Source organism: Podarcis pityusensis (assembly GCF_964106645.2).
Source record: "Podarcis pityusensis genome assembly, chromosome: 4".
Classification (NCBI taxonomy): Eukaryota; Metazoa; Chordata; class Lepidosauria; order Squamata; family Lacertidae; genus Podarcis; species Podarcis pityusensis.
The window spans coordinates 102346129-102359815 of record NC_138027.1 but is presented as its reverse complement, the minus strand read 5'-3'; the positions used below and the strand labels follow the sequence as shown (position 1 = coordinate 102359815).

At 43.6% G+C, this 13687-nt stretch overlaps 1 long non-coding RNA gene across 1 annotated transcript; it reads left to right on the top strand.

Moving 5' to 3' along the window:
* The first annotated feature begins 984 nt into the window (after window positions 1-984).
* Window positions 985-6386, top strand: LOC308475877. Its single transcript, XR_013985467.1, has 2 exons — window positions 985-1168; window positions 6079-6386. It is a non-coding gene; the product is annotated as an uncharacterized lncRNA (long non-coding RNA).
* Window positions 6387-13687: the final 7301 nt, after the last annotated feature.

Below are 13687 nucleotides of genomic sequence, written 5' to 3'. Positions count from 1 at the left end.
ATTTTCTGATACAATCTGCAAACAGAAATGGCTGCTTACCTGGTCACAGGGTGGCTGGCTGTTGCGACCTGTTGTGCTGGGCTCCTCCTCCTTGGAAGCATTGCCAGGGTGAGGTGGCCGGTTGTGGGAAATTCCCCGCCATCGACTTATTTGAATCCTGGCCAATCCGGCTGGCCCAGGTGGGAGGGGCGTGGGACCCAATAAAGGCTGGCTGCAGCCGACCCCATGGAGTGCTGTCAGCCAAAGAACAACCCTCCCTATACCCCCATTCAATGACACAGTGGGATTATGTAGGCTAACCTTTTCCCTTTTAGGGCACTGCATTCATGGGCTTTTCTGTGGTTCAATAATGGTTGCCATTTTCAGAGCCGGGAAGGAATTTTTCCTCCAAACAGATTGGCCCCATTTGGAGGTTTTGCTTTCCCCATGCAATAGTCACAACTCTGGCAGATAAGACGTTGGAATCCTTCCAGTCTAACAACATGCAGGGGGTGAAGTGGTGCATCACCCCCACCCCAGAACCATGCGATGACAGGGTACCTTGTTAGAGGGGTCTAGTAGGAAGCCTCTTTCTAAAAGACAAGGTGTGTGGCAGATGGGCCATAGAGCTTCCTTCAGCTGCTTGGGAGGGTCATACAGGTAGACCTGTGACTTGTGAATGACCCATTAATCCTGGGCTTCACCCTGTCACACCACAGCCCTCCATCAGGGCGGCTGTGAGGGATATACACCCAGTGCCTAAGCCAAGTCCAACCTACATCTGGAATCAATAAAGGTTGTGGTCAGTGTTTAAATTCCAGAACATTGTCTTGTCCAGTTTGTTCCCCTTTTTGGCTCAGGCCTTGCTCGGGGGGGGGGGGGTTGTCACGGCAACATACCTATTCTGTGAAATCCAGACTTCTCTACATTTTGGAATAGAGTTTTCCAGCCGAGTCTAACAGCACCTGGAGAGGCACAGGTTCTCCATCTCACTAAGCAGGCAGCAACTTAGGTCTGAGAGTTCCAATATACTTTCTGTTACCAGGTTTCTTCCTATGATATATTGTGAGCTCACCACTCTGGCTACCAATTGTGAGGGGGCACAACCAGGTGGTCCCACGGAGGCACCAGCTTCCATGGGGATCCCTGCACCGCCCTGGCAAAGGCAGCTGAGCAACTCAGACCCACGGTGAGTGGGTGTGGATGGAGGGAGGTGGGCAAGGGGTGACCCCAGTGCAGCCTGGTCTAGCACTCCTCTTTGTGGGTGTCAGGGGGATTGCCTGTCAAGGGTCGCATCAGCCAGATGGGCTCACCCGTGGGCAGGTGGTGCAGCGTGGACCCACTTGGCTCTGGTGGCGGGGCATTCTGGCAGTGTCGGGGGCTTGCCCACCCCGGACGTCAGCAACCCACGCTACGCCACTTCTCACTGCTCACAGCTTCTACTTCTCCTTGCTCCAACTCAGCCTTCCTGTCTCCATACTCTCCCAAGACACTCAACACTGCCTTTCTATCTAAACTCACAGACTCCTTTTTTTGGCTGTAGATATTTTCCTCAGAGTGGATGTTACACACAGATCAGAACCAGCTCTCTCTCACTCTCCAACTCTCTGAACAGCTCATTTTATTTTCCTTCCCAAAGCGCTGCTCCACCCATCTCTGCCTTGGTGGCCAGTCAAAGAGACTCTTCAGCCCTCTGGTGGAATTCCAAGTCACTACATCAACAGAATCAGGTCTAGCTCAGCTGCCCGTCACAACGTACAGTGGTACCTCTAGTTGCGAACTTAATTTGTTCCGGAGGTCCGTTCTTAACCTGAAGTACCACTTTAGCTAAGGGGGACTCCCGCTGCCACCGCACTGCCAGTGCACAATTTCTGTTCTCATCCTGAAGCAAAGTTTTTAACCCAAGGTACTATTTCTGGGTTAGCGGAGTCTGTAACCCAAGGTGTTTGTAACCCAAGGTGTTTGTAACCCAAGGTGTTTGTAACCTGAGGTACCACTGTACCTCACTACTAAAAAAAGGACTTTGCTCTTCTCTCTAAGCATGTTAAGAGTGTGCAAAGAAAACATAACACATTATTTGCATAATTCATCCTGTACCTGCTTGAGTTAGAGTGTAAGAAATCTCAAACAAAGGCGCATGACTGCATCTGCTGCCTGGATCTTTCCAGAGCCTTCCTTCCTTTTCTTCCTATTGACAATATTGAGGGTGAATTGGGTGTTGGTCAGGAGACAGCCTGTAAATCTACTTTAAAAGTGGTGAGATGGCAATCTGCTACTGAACGCCACTGAAATATTATGGGAGAGAGTCCTCCAAAGGACTTTGGGAATTGCGATCTGCAAGACCACATTGTTTTCTATCTCAAAATAATCGCTGCAGGATATAACTTCGCTGGAAATCTTGTCAAAGTGGGCATCCGTTGCTTTGCCATTCAGTTCATTGCAACAAGGCCAGGTTTTGCTTGGGTCAGCATCCTCTCAGGTTCCTGGCAGATGCAAGGGGTATAATTTTAGCTGCTTGAACCAGATATGCTCGACATGAACAGCTGTGTGCTGTTATCAGTCTCTTTTGGGGTTTTCCTTCTTCTTCCTTTGTTCTGCAGAATACAGCAGCCAATTTTGAAGGTAAATGCTCCAGCACAGCTGCTGGCCTGTTGGTTACTTGTATTTGATCTGTGAAATTGCTATGAGGTTTTTTTTCTTTACTTGCCTCAGACATGAGCATTACCTCTTTGGGAAGCTGTGATATTCACCCAAAAGAGAGCCGGCTGCTGTTTGTTTGGATTCATGCAGTGATTGAACAGTGACAGGACATTTGGACAATTCAGGATTAGTAGTAGATGAGATAAGTTCTGGTAACCACAGAGGAGATGAAGGGATTTTAAACATGCCACTTACTATTCAGTCACATCAGTGGTTAGGTTTGCTGAAATGATATCTTAACAAAAATGCTTTTGTGCAAGTTGCATATATCTTGCTTTTTTGTACATATTAAGGGTGGAAAGTGATGATTGAGAAAAAAATGGTTTCTGAGAGCTCCTTCCTTTCAATTTCTCACATCTGGTTCATGGACCTAGTCTTTCCCTCCCTTCAATACGGGGATGAAAATACAGCCATAACGTTGTTAAGAGGTTTCTGTGATTTGAACTCCCAGAATGTGCTATAGAAACATCATTATTATTCCTTTTGTCACATAAATGTTTGAGATTTCCTACTAGTGTGGCTTAGAATTTTGGCTGCAGACCAACAGTGGGATCACAAGGAACTAAGCCATAGTTGACTGCCTGGTATTACATTATGAAACACTCTGCTTGCTTTGCATCTCTTCTTCATAGCACCTGAAGATCTAGCTAAACAACCGACCACCCCCATATCTCTATGACAACAATTGTCTAGTTCTGACATATTTATTTCTTACCAATACAACCAATCCAGCTTGGAAATAATTACAGCTGTAATGATTAGTCAGTTTATCAATGAGAATAATAAATAAAAACCACCTTGACTAAAAAATGGGCCAATTAATTGAGCATCATTTTTTTTTAAATAAAAAAATACAAGTATTCATAAATACTGCAGATGGCAGGCACTGCCTTAAGAGACATTTTATTTCTTTGTCCCACACGAGGAATGCCCCCTCTTCTAAGATGAGGCTTTCTATGCTAGTTGTGTGTGTCATCTAAAAACAAATGTTTGAATCTAGACTTAGATGTCAGTGGGCCCACTCTAAGCATGACTACAGCTCCCCCCCCAAACAAACAACTATATTTCTTGGTTCAGAAATACTGGATTTATCCATATGCAGATATAATCAATAGTTTAATTAATTTTTAAAAACCCACAATTAATTAATTTATTTCTAATTTATTTCTAATTTATTAATAGCCTTATTTCTAATATGTTGCTGTATGCAAAAGGCAGGAGTGAATTAAGGTGCACAGGAGTGACTTGAGTGCAGGGTGCCAAAATGCAGTGTATCTTCATTTAGCTGGTGATGGGGCAAGGTCTCATAATGAGGAGCCATGCCCAAGACCCGAGTGATAAGTTCTGTGTTGCACTGTTGGGGGGAAATGTAAAGAAACGCTGAACTGCTCACTCACTTCTTTCCTGAATTTCCCTGCTAGCCGCTTGTTGATTATATGCTTTATTGAGAGCGTTGTGTGAGCACAGCTTAAAAATACAGCCCTGGAAACACTGGGAGTGTACATCAAACATAAGTGTGAACATGCCTTATGACAACGTTCTACCCATCCTTTGGGGCATCACCGTAGATCTTCTATTCTAATCTTTTTCTCTCCTTGTTTTTATTTGTCTTTGGACATTCTGAAGTAAAATTCTGAAGTATAGCAAGGCGTATTTCAGTTACAAAGTTAAGCATAATACAGAAAGCTGTTCAAGAAATGCTCTTGTGAGAAAATGGCCATCTGTTCTCGTCTATTACTACATAATGTGGCTTAAGTACTTCCGTCTCTTAGCAGCAAAGGTGTAATAACGGCACATTGATTGATGTCAAGTATTAGCTCTGAGGAAATTCTTTTCCACACAGATGTACTTTAGCTTGTTTACACCATGGAATTCTTTTACCGTTTCCCATGTTTTGCTTGTATCTCTGAGATATTTCTGAAGCAGGGAATTTACAGCTCTGCACTTCTGTGGAGGTTCCTTTATGTCGCAGAAGTAATTCAAAAAGACGATGCCTTAAATATAAACTTTACTATTATTTCTATTATTATTTTGCTGCCTCCCTTAAGCCAGTCAGCCATGATACCTTACACTTGGCATGGAATAAGCTGCTCCCTCAGTAGCTCTCTGTGCTCATTAAAATTCAATGTTAGCATTTGACAGTCTGCCTGGTTTTTCCATGGGGCTTCACTTGACTCTTCCTTAAGCACATGCTGGTTTTAAAACTTCAAATGCTTTGGTGCATATTCAGTGAACTAGCTCCTGCCTTCTGAGCGCTCAACAATTCCCTGTCTGGAGCAAGAAGGACTGCTTTATTCTGAGGGGGCCCAAAGTTCTTTTGGCTTTAGAGCTCTGATCATGAACAAGGGGGTGGGGCAGAGGAAAAGCCTGTTCTTTCCTCTGGTAATTTTGGCTCCATCTGCAAAATTTGGAAATGCTCATAGTTAAGAGGATGCATGCATTTTTATTCTGGGCATATGTGCACCACTGCTTTTTAAAAAGTGTTAATAGTTTTTTGAGCTCCTTAGGGAATGATGGGAACTGTGAGGGCAAGCAGGCAAGGGATCTCTCTTAAGTTTTATCTAACACAATGGTGTTCAACTGCATTACCTGATACAAGGTGGATCACAACAGGAGCACTATCGTCATGCAAATACTGTATATGACAAAAGATTAATAAACCCAAATGCAAGTTTGGGGTAAAAGAGGGTCCTGGGTGTGAAAAGTTTGAAGATACCTCGTCTAATAGTCCTAGTTTTGAGATGGTTGGCCACCTACACTTGGAGATGGATAAGGGAATGAGATTCTCTACCAGATATTTCAGCAGCGTGTGATACCATCAATCATTGTGTCCACCTGGAATGCCCTTGTAGGTTGGGCCTGAGGTTTTGGAACTCTTTCTTGACCTCTTAGTCTTTGGTGTCCCCAAGCTGTTCTCTTTAACAGGAGATCACTGAGGTGGGGCTCATTGGGACATTTGGTGTTTGCTATTATCAGGATAGAAATGAGACACTATTCTGAAGCTGGAATTTGTAAAGGACTAGATTTGAATGGAGAAACTGAAGCAGCGTATGCACAGCATTAAAAAAAAAAAAAAGAATAAATGGAAACCAAATTCTTGCCTTTTCTACATAGTCCACACACAATCTAGATTTATCACATATTTTGCCCTTCAAAAGTGCTTCTTGAGAAACTGGTTTCATTCCAAAAACAGTTCATTGCAGTTTGATTCTGCATTGCCCCATAGTGTATCCATTTGGAAACGGAAGTAGACTTTGTGGGAATGATGGTGTGGGAAAGTGTTTATCAAGATCACAGTTACCACTTCTTGACCTGGGACATGTGCAGGGAGGAAAAGGGGAAGGTTTTCAAATGCATATCAAGTAACCATGCCCTATCTCTCCACTCCCCCCCCCCCAGCATGTTTGTCTTTCTCATCTAATCCATGGAAGAATTTGATTCCTGGAAGAGAACAGACTGGATGTGGGCTATCAAAATGAAGCTTGATCTGCACAACACAGGAGGAAGACTCTGGAATAGAGCGGTTTGGAGGGGATGTAGCACTTTTGAAAAATCCAGAGAGCGCTGATGCATCTGGATGACCAGGTGATGTTGGTGGCCAGGAGCGACTTTCTTCAGCCTGGGGTGGTGCTCCAGCTGTGCCCACTCCTGACAAAGTCAGACCTGCCTAAGGTCACACCTGCATTAATTAAATCAAGATTTGATTATTCATTGATTATTTATTTATTATATTTCCATACCACCCTTCATCTGAGGATAACAGAATGGTTTACAATATAAAAACACAAAAATACATAGCATAATAACAAACAAAAACAATACCCCCACCCACAGTTTAAAAGGCCATAGATTGTTTAATTAGCCAAAGACCTGGGAGAAAAAGAATGGCTTTTCCTGATGCCAAAAGATTTATTTTATTTTTTATACAATTTGTATACCTCTCTTCATCCATCACTCTCAGGGAAAGTCAAAATAAAAAAATCCTTCCAGTAGCACCTTTAAGACCAACTAAGTTAGTTCTTGGTATGAGCTTTCGTGTGCAAGCACACTTCTTCAGATACACACATCTGTGTATCTGAAGAAGTGTGCTTGCACACGAAAGCTCATACCAAGAACTAACTTAGTTGGTCTTAAAGGTGCTACTGGAAGGATTTTTTTATTTTGACTATGGCAGACCAACACGGCTACCTATCTGTCTCAGGGAAAGGTGAGCCTCCCTGGGGACGGCATTCTGCAAGCAGGGAGCCACCACATAAAAGGCCTGTTGCTGCCCACCAGACCTCTTTTGAAGAAGAGCCTCAGATGATCGAAGGGACTCGGTTGGTTCATGTGGGGGGAGGCGGTCTTGGTTACTTGCCATTGACTGGCAAGGCTCCAAAGAGTGTGTGGTAGAGACAGGGAACCAGGGGAGTGAGATGTCCAATGATTGTCAACCCCCATCCCATATATTTTTTTTGCAGTTCTTTGTGAGACAGAAAAAACATGTGGTTTATTTGGCCCTTAGCTTGGCTGGCTAAATCAGGTGAGGATATCTGATCGGCCTCAAACCCTCGGTGAGTTAGAGACGTCCCCTGCATGTGAAGGCAGACACCGGCAGATTGAGTGGACAAGACCATCAGTGGGTCCAACAGTCAAGAAGGCCATTTCTGCACATGCTAGAGGGAAGTGAAGGGCGAACGGGGCTCATCAACCTTGGAAGGTATTATTATTATGTCCAAGACAAGGACAACTTTGATCCTAAACCTCCTCTGCCTTGCAGGATATCTTCTGGAGAAGAAAAAGCTAAGGTGTAAACCCTACATAAATCTGGAGCCGAGTCCCTAAGACAGTTGGATGGCGCCTTCTACGTCTTCTTATGGCAACTCCTGCAGCCAAGCTGGTGCCAAACATATTGCTCTAGTGGGGTAGAAGAGCTGGAAATTATGCCAATATATTCCACAACCAATGTGAGCAAAAGTATTTAACATTACTTAAACACTATGAGAAACCAAAGGGGTGCATTGGTTGCCAGATGTGATCCCCCCCAGCTCTCCTACCTCACTACTTTGCTTTCCTTTGGACCACATCAGCGAGGCCAAGAGGGGGTTCTTATTATCTGGACAGCCCAGGACCTCCACACACACTCCTTAGGCTTCCACCCCAGGGAGGTCACTTTGGTGCTGTTAACGCAGTGGTTTGACTTCACCCTTGGAGGTGCACTCTATTGTCTCTTAAGACAGATGGATACCAACAACAAGCTTGGTCATGGGATGTCAGCTTTATACTTATGAGCGGTAGCAATCCTATCTGAGAGAATTGATCGGTTTGATAAAGCTACTTCACAATAACCCATTAAAATGCTATCATTTAAGTGTTTGGGAATTAGCATAGTATGACAATAGAAAGTGTAAGTTCCAGCCTGCAATTACATTGTCTGACCTCTGTTAAAAGCTTGGCAATGAACCAATTAAGGAATCTTTTCAGGGCATTAGTGGCAGCTTTGAAATATTTAGCTAGACACAATGTTTTTCACTGAAGAGGTTTAAATTAACATCTACTTTGGCATGGTGCTAGGATGCAGGCAGGGTTGTCAAGAGGCAAGTACAGGGAATCCAACAGGGGCCCCAGATTCTGAGCTTTCATGTTTTTGAAAATAAAAATAAGAATTAATGTAGGTCTCTAACAATTGCAGAATGAAAGTTATGAAACAAAATGTGCAGACACTATTCAAAGAAATTGCTTTTTGAGATATGAGTCTGCCCCCACCTTTCAGTGTTTTTAGACAGCGAATGAAGTCACAGCCATGAAAGACAAATGTTATGGAAAAATTTATAGAGTTGCACACATATCAAAGAAAAACATAGAATGGCTTCAAATAACTCCCTTCTCCAGGGAATGTAGAAGGGACTTTCGTGCTCATTTTGAAGCTCTGATTTGATATTCCTTGCTGCATGATTGACTCTAATTTTGCTGTGTAGACAATGGATAAAGACTGCCTGATTTGTCTTGAAAGAACTTACTAGCTCATTCTGAGACTGTTTCTTTATCTTCCCCAGGAGGGAAGTGATTGTTGCCTAGAGGAAATAATTAAGAAACCCGGGATTTTAGTACTGCTGTGGCTGTGCAGTAGCAGATCCATCCAAAAGCAAATGGTAGCAGCACTTTTTTTTTTTTTTTACATGGTTTAAGGTTGGTACTGGGGGAAGACTAGGCTCTTGTGCCTCTAACAGCTATGTGGCAGGCAGAAAATCAATAGGCTAAGCTTTTCTAGTATGAAATACAATTTCAGGGAAAGCTTAATCAGTTGACAATCTGTCTAACATACATTTTATTTCCAGTGTGTGTCCACTTATTTATTTTTGGATACCCCCCTTACAGAAGATGGCAGAAATTGCATATGGCACAAAGAGTATGCATATGTGTGTCCTCTTTTGCAGAAACAAATGCTATCTACATATAGCATACTGGCCCCAGGAATTTGTGTTGGAACCTGAGCTGGGATGTAATCATGTACTGTAAGGGCTTGTGCATACTTCACTTGTCCTGTGCCTAGAAAGCATGGGTCCAACAGGTTTTTCACATGTCCCATGCTTTCTAGGCATAGGACTGAGTAGTTTTCCTTTTGCTCCTTCTTCTTGGAGTTCACTTGTGACTGAGTAAGATTGTTTTCCATGAACGCAGTCTTAGCGGTGTATCCATAAATGACTCTGGAGGCCAATTCTGGATCCGCACATCCTTCCACAGTGGGGACATAGGTTTTTGGGCAGAAGTTGATCACGGCGAGGATTTCCCAAATGTGCCTTCCTCTTAGCTTGTTTTTCCGTTGTCCTGAATCCGTGCTTCTTCAAAATCCATGACACCTTTGGTAAAGGCTATTCTCCAGTTGGAGTGAAAATCCATGGAAAATCTGATTGATGTTTACTCTGATTCAGTGGTACGGAGCGAGACAAGCAGAATTGTGGATGAACTACCATAAATAGTTCAATCAAGATCTGATCCAGATTTATTTGTTCTAAACCAACAGCTGTTTGTGGGTCTTCTTACCTCAGTTTATGCACCCAGAAGACATCTTCACCTCAAATGTGTACATATTATTATATATGGAGCATTGGGTTCATTATTGGGTTCATTGCCTTCCGTTAAGAGTTTGGGTTTAATCCTTGATGCCTCCCTTTCCATGGAGGCACAGGTTACAGCAACAGCCAAGGCGACATTTTTCCACCTTCGCCGCATCAAGCAGTTGGTCCCTTACTTTTCCCGCCCCGACCTGGCCACAGTAATCCATGCGACGGTCACCTCCAGGCTTGACTACTGTAATTCGCTCTACGCGGGGCTGCCCTTGAAGCTGTCCCAGAAACTCCAGCAGGTGCAGAATGCTGCAGCGAGGCTCCTCACGGGGTCTCTGCCATGGGAGCATATTCACCCAGTGCTTTTCAAGCTGCACTGGCTCCCGGTGGAGTACAAGGTCAGATTTAAGGTGCTGGTTTTGACTTTTAAAGCCCTTCACAGCTTAGGACCCTCGTACCTACGGGACCACCTCTCCCGGTATGCTCCACGGAGAGCTTCAAGGTCCATAAATAGCAACACCCTAGAGGTCCCGGGCCCTAAGGAAGTTAGATTGGCTTCAACCAGAGCCAGGGCCTTTTCAACTCTGGCTCCGGTCTGGTGGAACGCTCTGCCTCACGAGACCAGGGCCCTGCAGGATCTGATTTCATTCCGCAGGGCCTGTAAGACAGAGTTGTTCCGCCTGGCCTTTGGCTTGGAGCCAATTTGATTTCCTTCCTCTCTTTCTTTTTTCTTTTCCTTCTCCCTCTGCAATGAGGCTACATTTTAATATTTTTATGTTTCAGTATTTTAATGTTGTATTTTAATTTTGTTTTTAAGTTGTAATCATTCAACTTGTTTTTATTAATGCTTGTTAGCCTCCCTGAGCCCGGCCTTGGCTGGGGAGGGTGAGGTATAAATAAAAATTACTATGATGATGATGATGATGATGATGATGATTATTATGATTATGTGTTTGGAGCTCTGCATTCTTTTCAAGTCAAATAACCCAGGAAGAAGGTTATTACACACCATTATTTCTGTGTTATTGGTTTTTGTTTAATTGCTACTGAAGCAATGTGATTAAAAGTGTCAGTTGTGCACCAGAATATCACATCAATAATCTCCTCACAAGAAGAGAATTCAAGGAAGCCATTGTTCTCTCCAAAATGACTCCACCCTTGCCTACAATGGAAACGTATGTGAAATACTATGAATCCTTGACAAAATGCTACAAAATGTGTGTTGCAGTTTCATATCTCTGTTTACATTCACTGACATGTAGAGACTAAGTTGACTTGAATGATCTGATTAAAATGAACTTTGGTGCAGAGTCCACTGAACATTCTGTTAGTTCTTAGTAGTTTTACTTTTGTATTTTCTCAGCAGATCCTACTCCACACTTCAGTCCCTTTAGGTCTTTTTAACTGTGTGTGAGAGAGAGTGAGACAGATACAGAGAGAACATTTTTGGGATTTTCTATTTTTAAAAAATGTTCCAAACAGCTTTGCAGGGGGGAAAATTTATGCTCATCCTAAGGTCAAGCTGATCCTTACTGGAAGAAAGTGTGCTCAGCCTAAGGTCAAGCTGATCCTTGCTTGATGTAAGTTAAGAACAAACACTATTGGTCTTGTGTGTTCTCCGTCAGATGTTCCTTTGGAAGATGTTTTGCTGACCAAACAGAGCTTCCAAGTTGGAATCTATCTTCTATTTGTTCTTATCAAATGAAGCAGATGAAATATTAGTATCCAGCACCAAGGCTTGTATAAATAGGGTAGGACTTTATTCTTAACTATTTCATTTTAACAGAACAAAATCTGCAGCAATGCAATTTAATTTTTCAAGACATGTAGTTAAAATTTATTCCTTGAATTACTATGAGTAGTGAGAGAATTCATTGCAAATTCCTAAATGAAAAGAGGTGAGAGGGGGAATAATGCTGGTTCTCAAGGCTTCCAATGAACATTTCCTGTGCTGCACATGGACTTCTAAAAAGACTAGGTCCAGCTGAGGGATTTGAACACATCAGATACAACAGCTGTGTATGCCGGAACATTTTGGCGCATGTAGCCTGCAGAACAGAAGATAGTGGGATGAGGAAAGATGAAACTTGTTGGGTAATTTTTTTAAAAAAGCATGGATGTATTTATTTATTTCTTTGTTCAGTAAGTGGTACATAATATTTTTTTAAAGCACCTAAAATACAACTCAAAATAATATATACATACATGTGTGTGTGCCACAATCTCCACAACCGATAAAAATCACATTAATATCCAGCAAATAAATGGACATTCAGCTGGTGCTGAAGCTTATCAGAAAGCTCATCATCAAAAAAACTAAGATCATGACCACTGGTCCCATCACCTCCTGGCAAATAGAAGGGGAAGAAATGGAGGCAGTGAGAGATTTTACTTTCTTGGGCTCTATGAAGCCTGCAGATGGTGACAGCAGTCATGAAATTAAAAGAGGTCTGCTTCTTGGGAGAAAAGCAATGACAAACCTAGACAGCAACTTAAAAAACAGAGACATCACTTTGCCAACAAAGGCCCGTATAGTTAAAGCTATGGTTTTCCCAGTAGTGATGTATGGAAGTGAGAGCTGAACCATAAAGAAGATCAAACCTATCCATTCTGAAGGAAATCAGCCCTGAGTGCTCACTGGAAGTACAGATCCTGAAGCTGAGACTCCAATACCTTGGCCACCTCATGAGAAGAGAAGACTCCCTGGAAAAGACCCTGATGTTGGGAAAGATGGATGGCACAAGGAGAAGGGGACGACAGAGGACAAGATGGTTGGACAGTGTTCTCGAAGCTAGCAACATGAGTTTGACCAAACTGCGGGAGGCAGTGGAAGACAGGAGTGCCTGGCGTGCTCTGGTCCAGGGGGTCACGAAGAGTTGGACATGACTAAACGACAACAACAAAATATCTTAGAGGGGAAACAGACTCATAGGTGTATGGTACACACTTATGGATATATGTAGGGCACACGCCTGAGTTATAAAATACAGTGGTACCTCTGGATGCGAACAGGATCCGTTCCAGAGCCCCGTTCGCATCCAGAAGCGAACGCAACCTGTGTCTGCGCATCTGCGCGTGCGCGGGTCACGACTCTCCGCTTCTGCACATGCGCGTGACGTCATTTTGACCGTCTGGGCATGCGCAAGTGGTGAAACCCGGAAGTAACGCGCTCCGTTACTTTCGGGTCACCGCAGCGCACAACTCAAAAATGCTTATCCGGAAGCTACTTCTACCTGAGGTATGACTGTATCTTTGTTTAAAGTTACATGTTAGTTTAATGTTATGTAACTAAAATATAACAAACTATGCTAGGAATTCATAAAAAAATGCATTGCCGCATGTATGTCAGAACCAAAAAATAATTACAGGAAAATACAGTGGTACCTTGGGTTACAGACGCTTCAGGTTACAGACTCTGCTAACCCAGAAATAGTACCTCGGGTTAAGAACTTTACTTCAGGATGAGAACATAAATCGTGCCCCGGCGGTGCGGCGGCAGTGGGAGGCCCCATTAGCTAAAGTGGTACCTCAGGTTAAGAACAGTTTCAGGTTAAGAACGGACCTCCAGGACGAATTAAGTTCTTAACCCAAGGTACCACTGTAATACCAAAACATTATTCTAGAAGAAAACAAAGCAAAACAGTACCATCAGACTAGTTGTCACCAGTCTTAAACTGTTTAATAACACCTGACTTTCTTTTAAAATTTTACCGGGGGGGGGGGGGTGTCAAATAGCAAAGAAGCTGTCATGTATGCCCAGTAGCCTTGCCCAGGCACGCCAGGTTCTGCTGAACATTGTGGGTGCCCAGTGCGCGTGTCACATGGAGGAGGCCCGGGGGGTGTTGCGCCCTCAGAAAGGCCTGACGGGGCCTGTTGCGACTGCGACAGAATCTGTTGGCCCCTCACGCTGCAGCGACAGGCAGCTGCAGGAGGACCCTCTGACCCCTACAGCCCCACAGAGA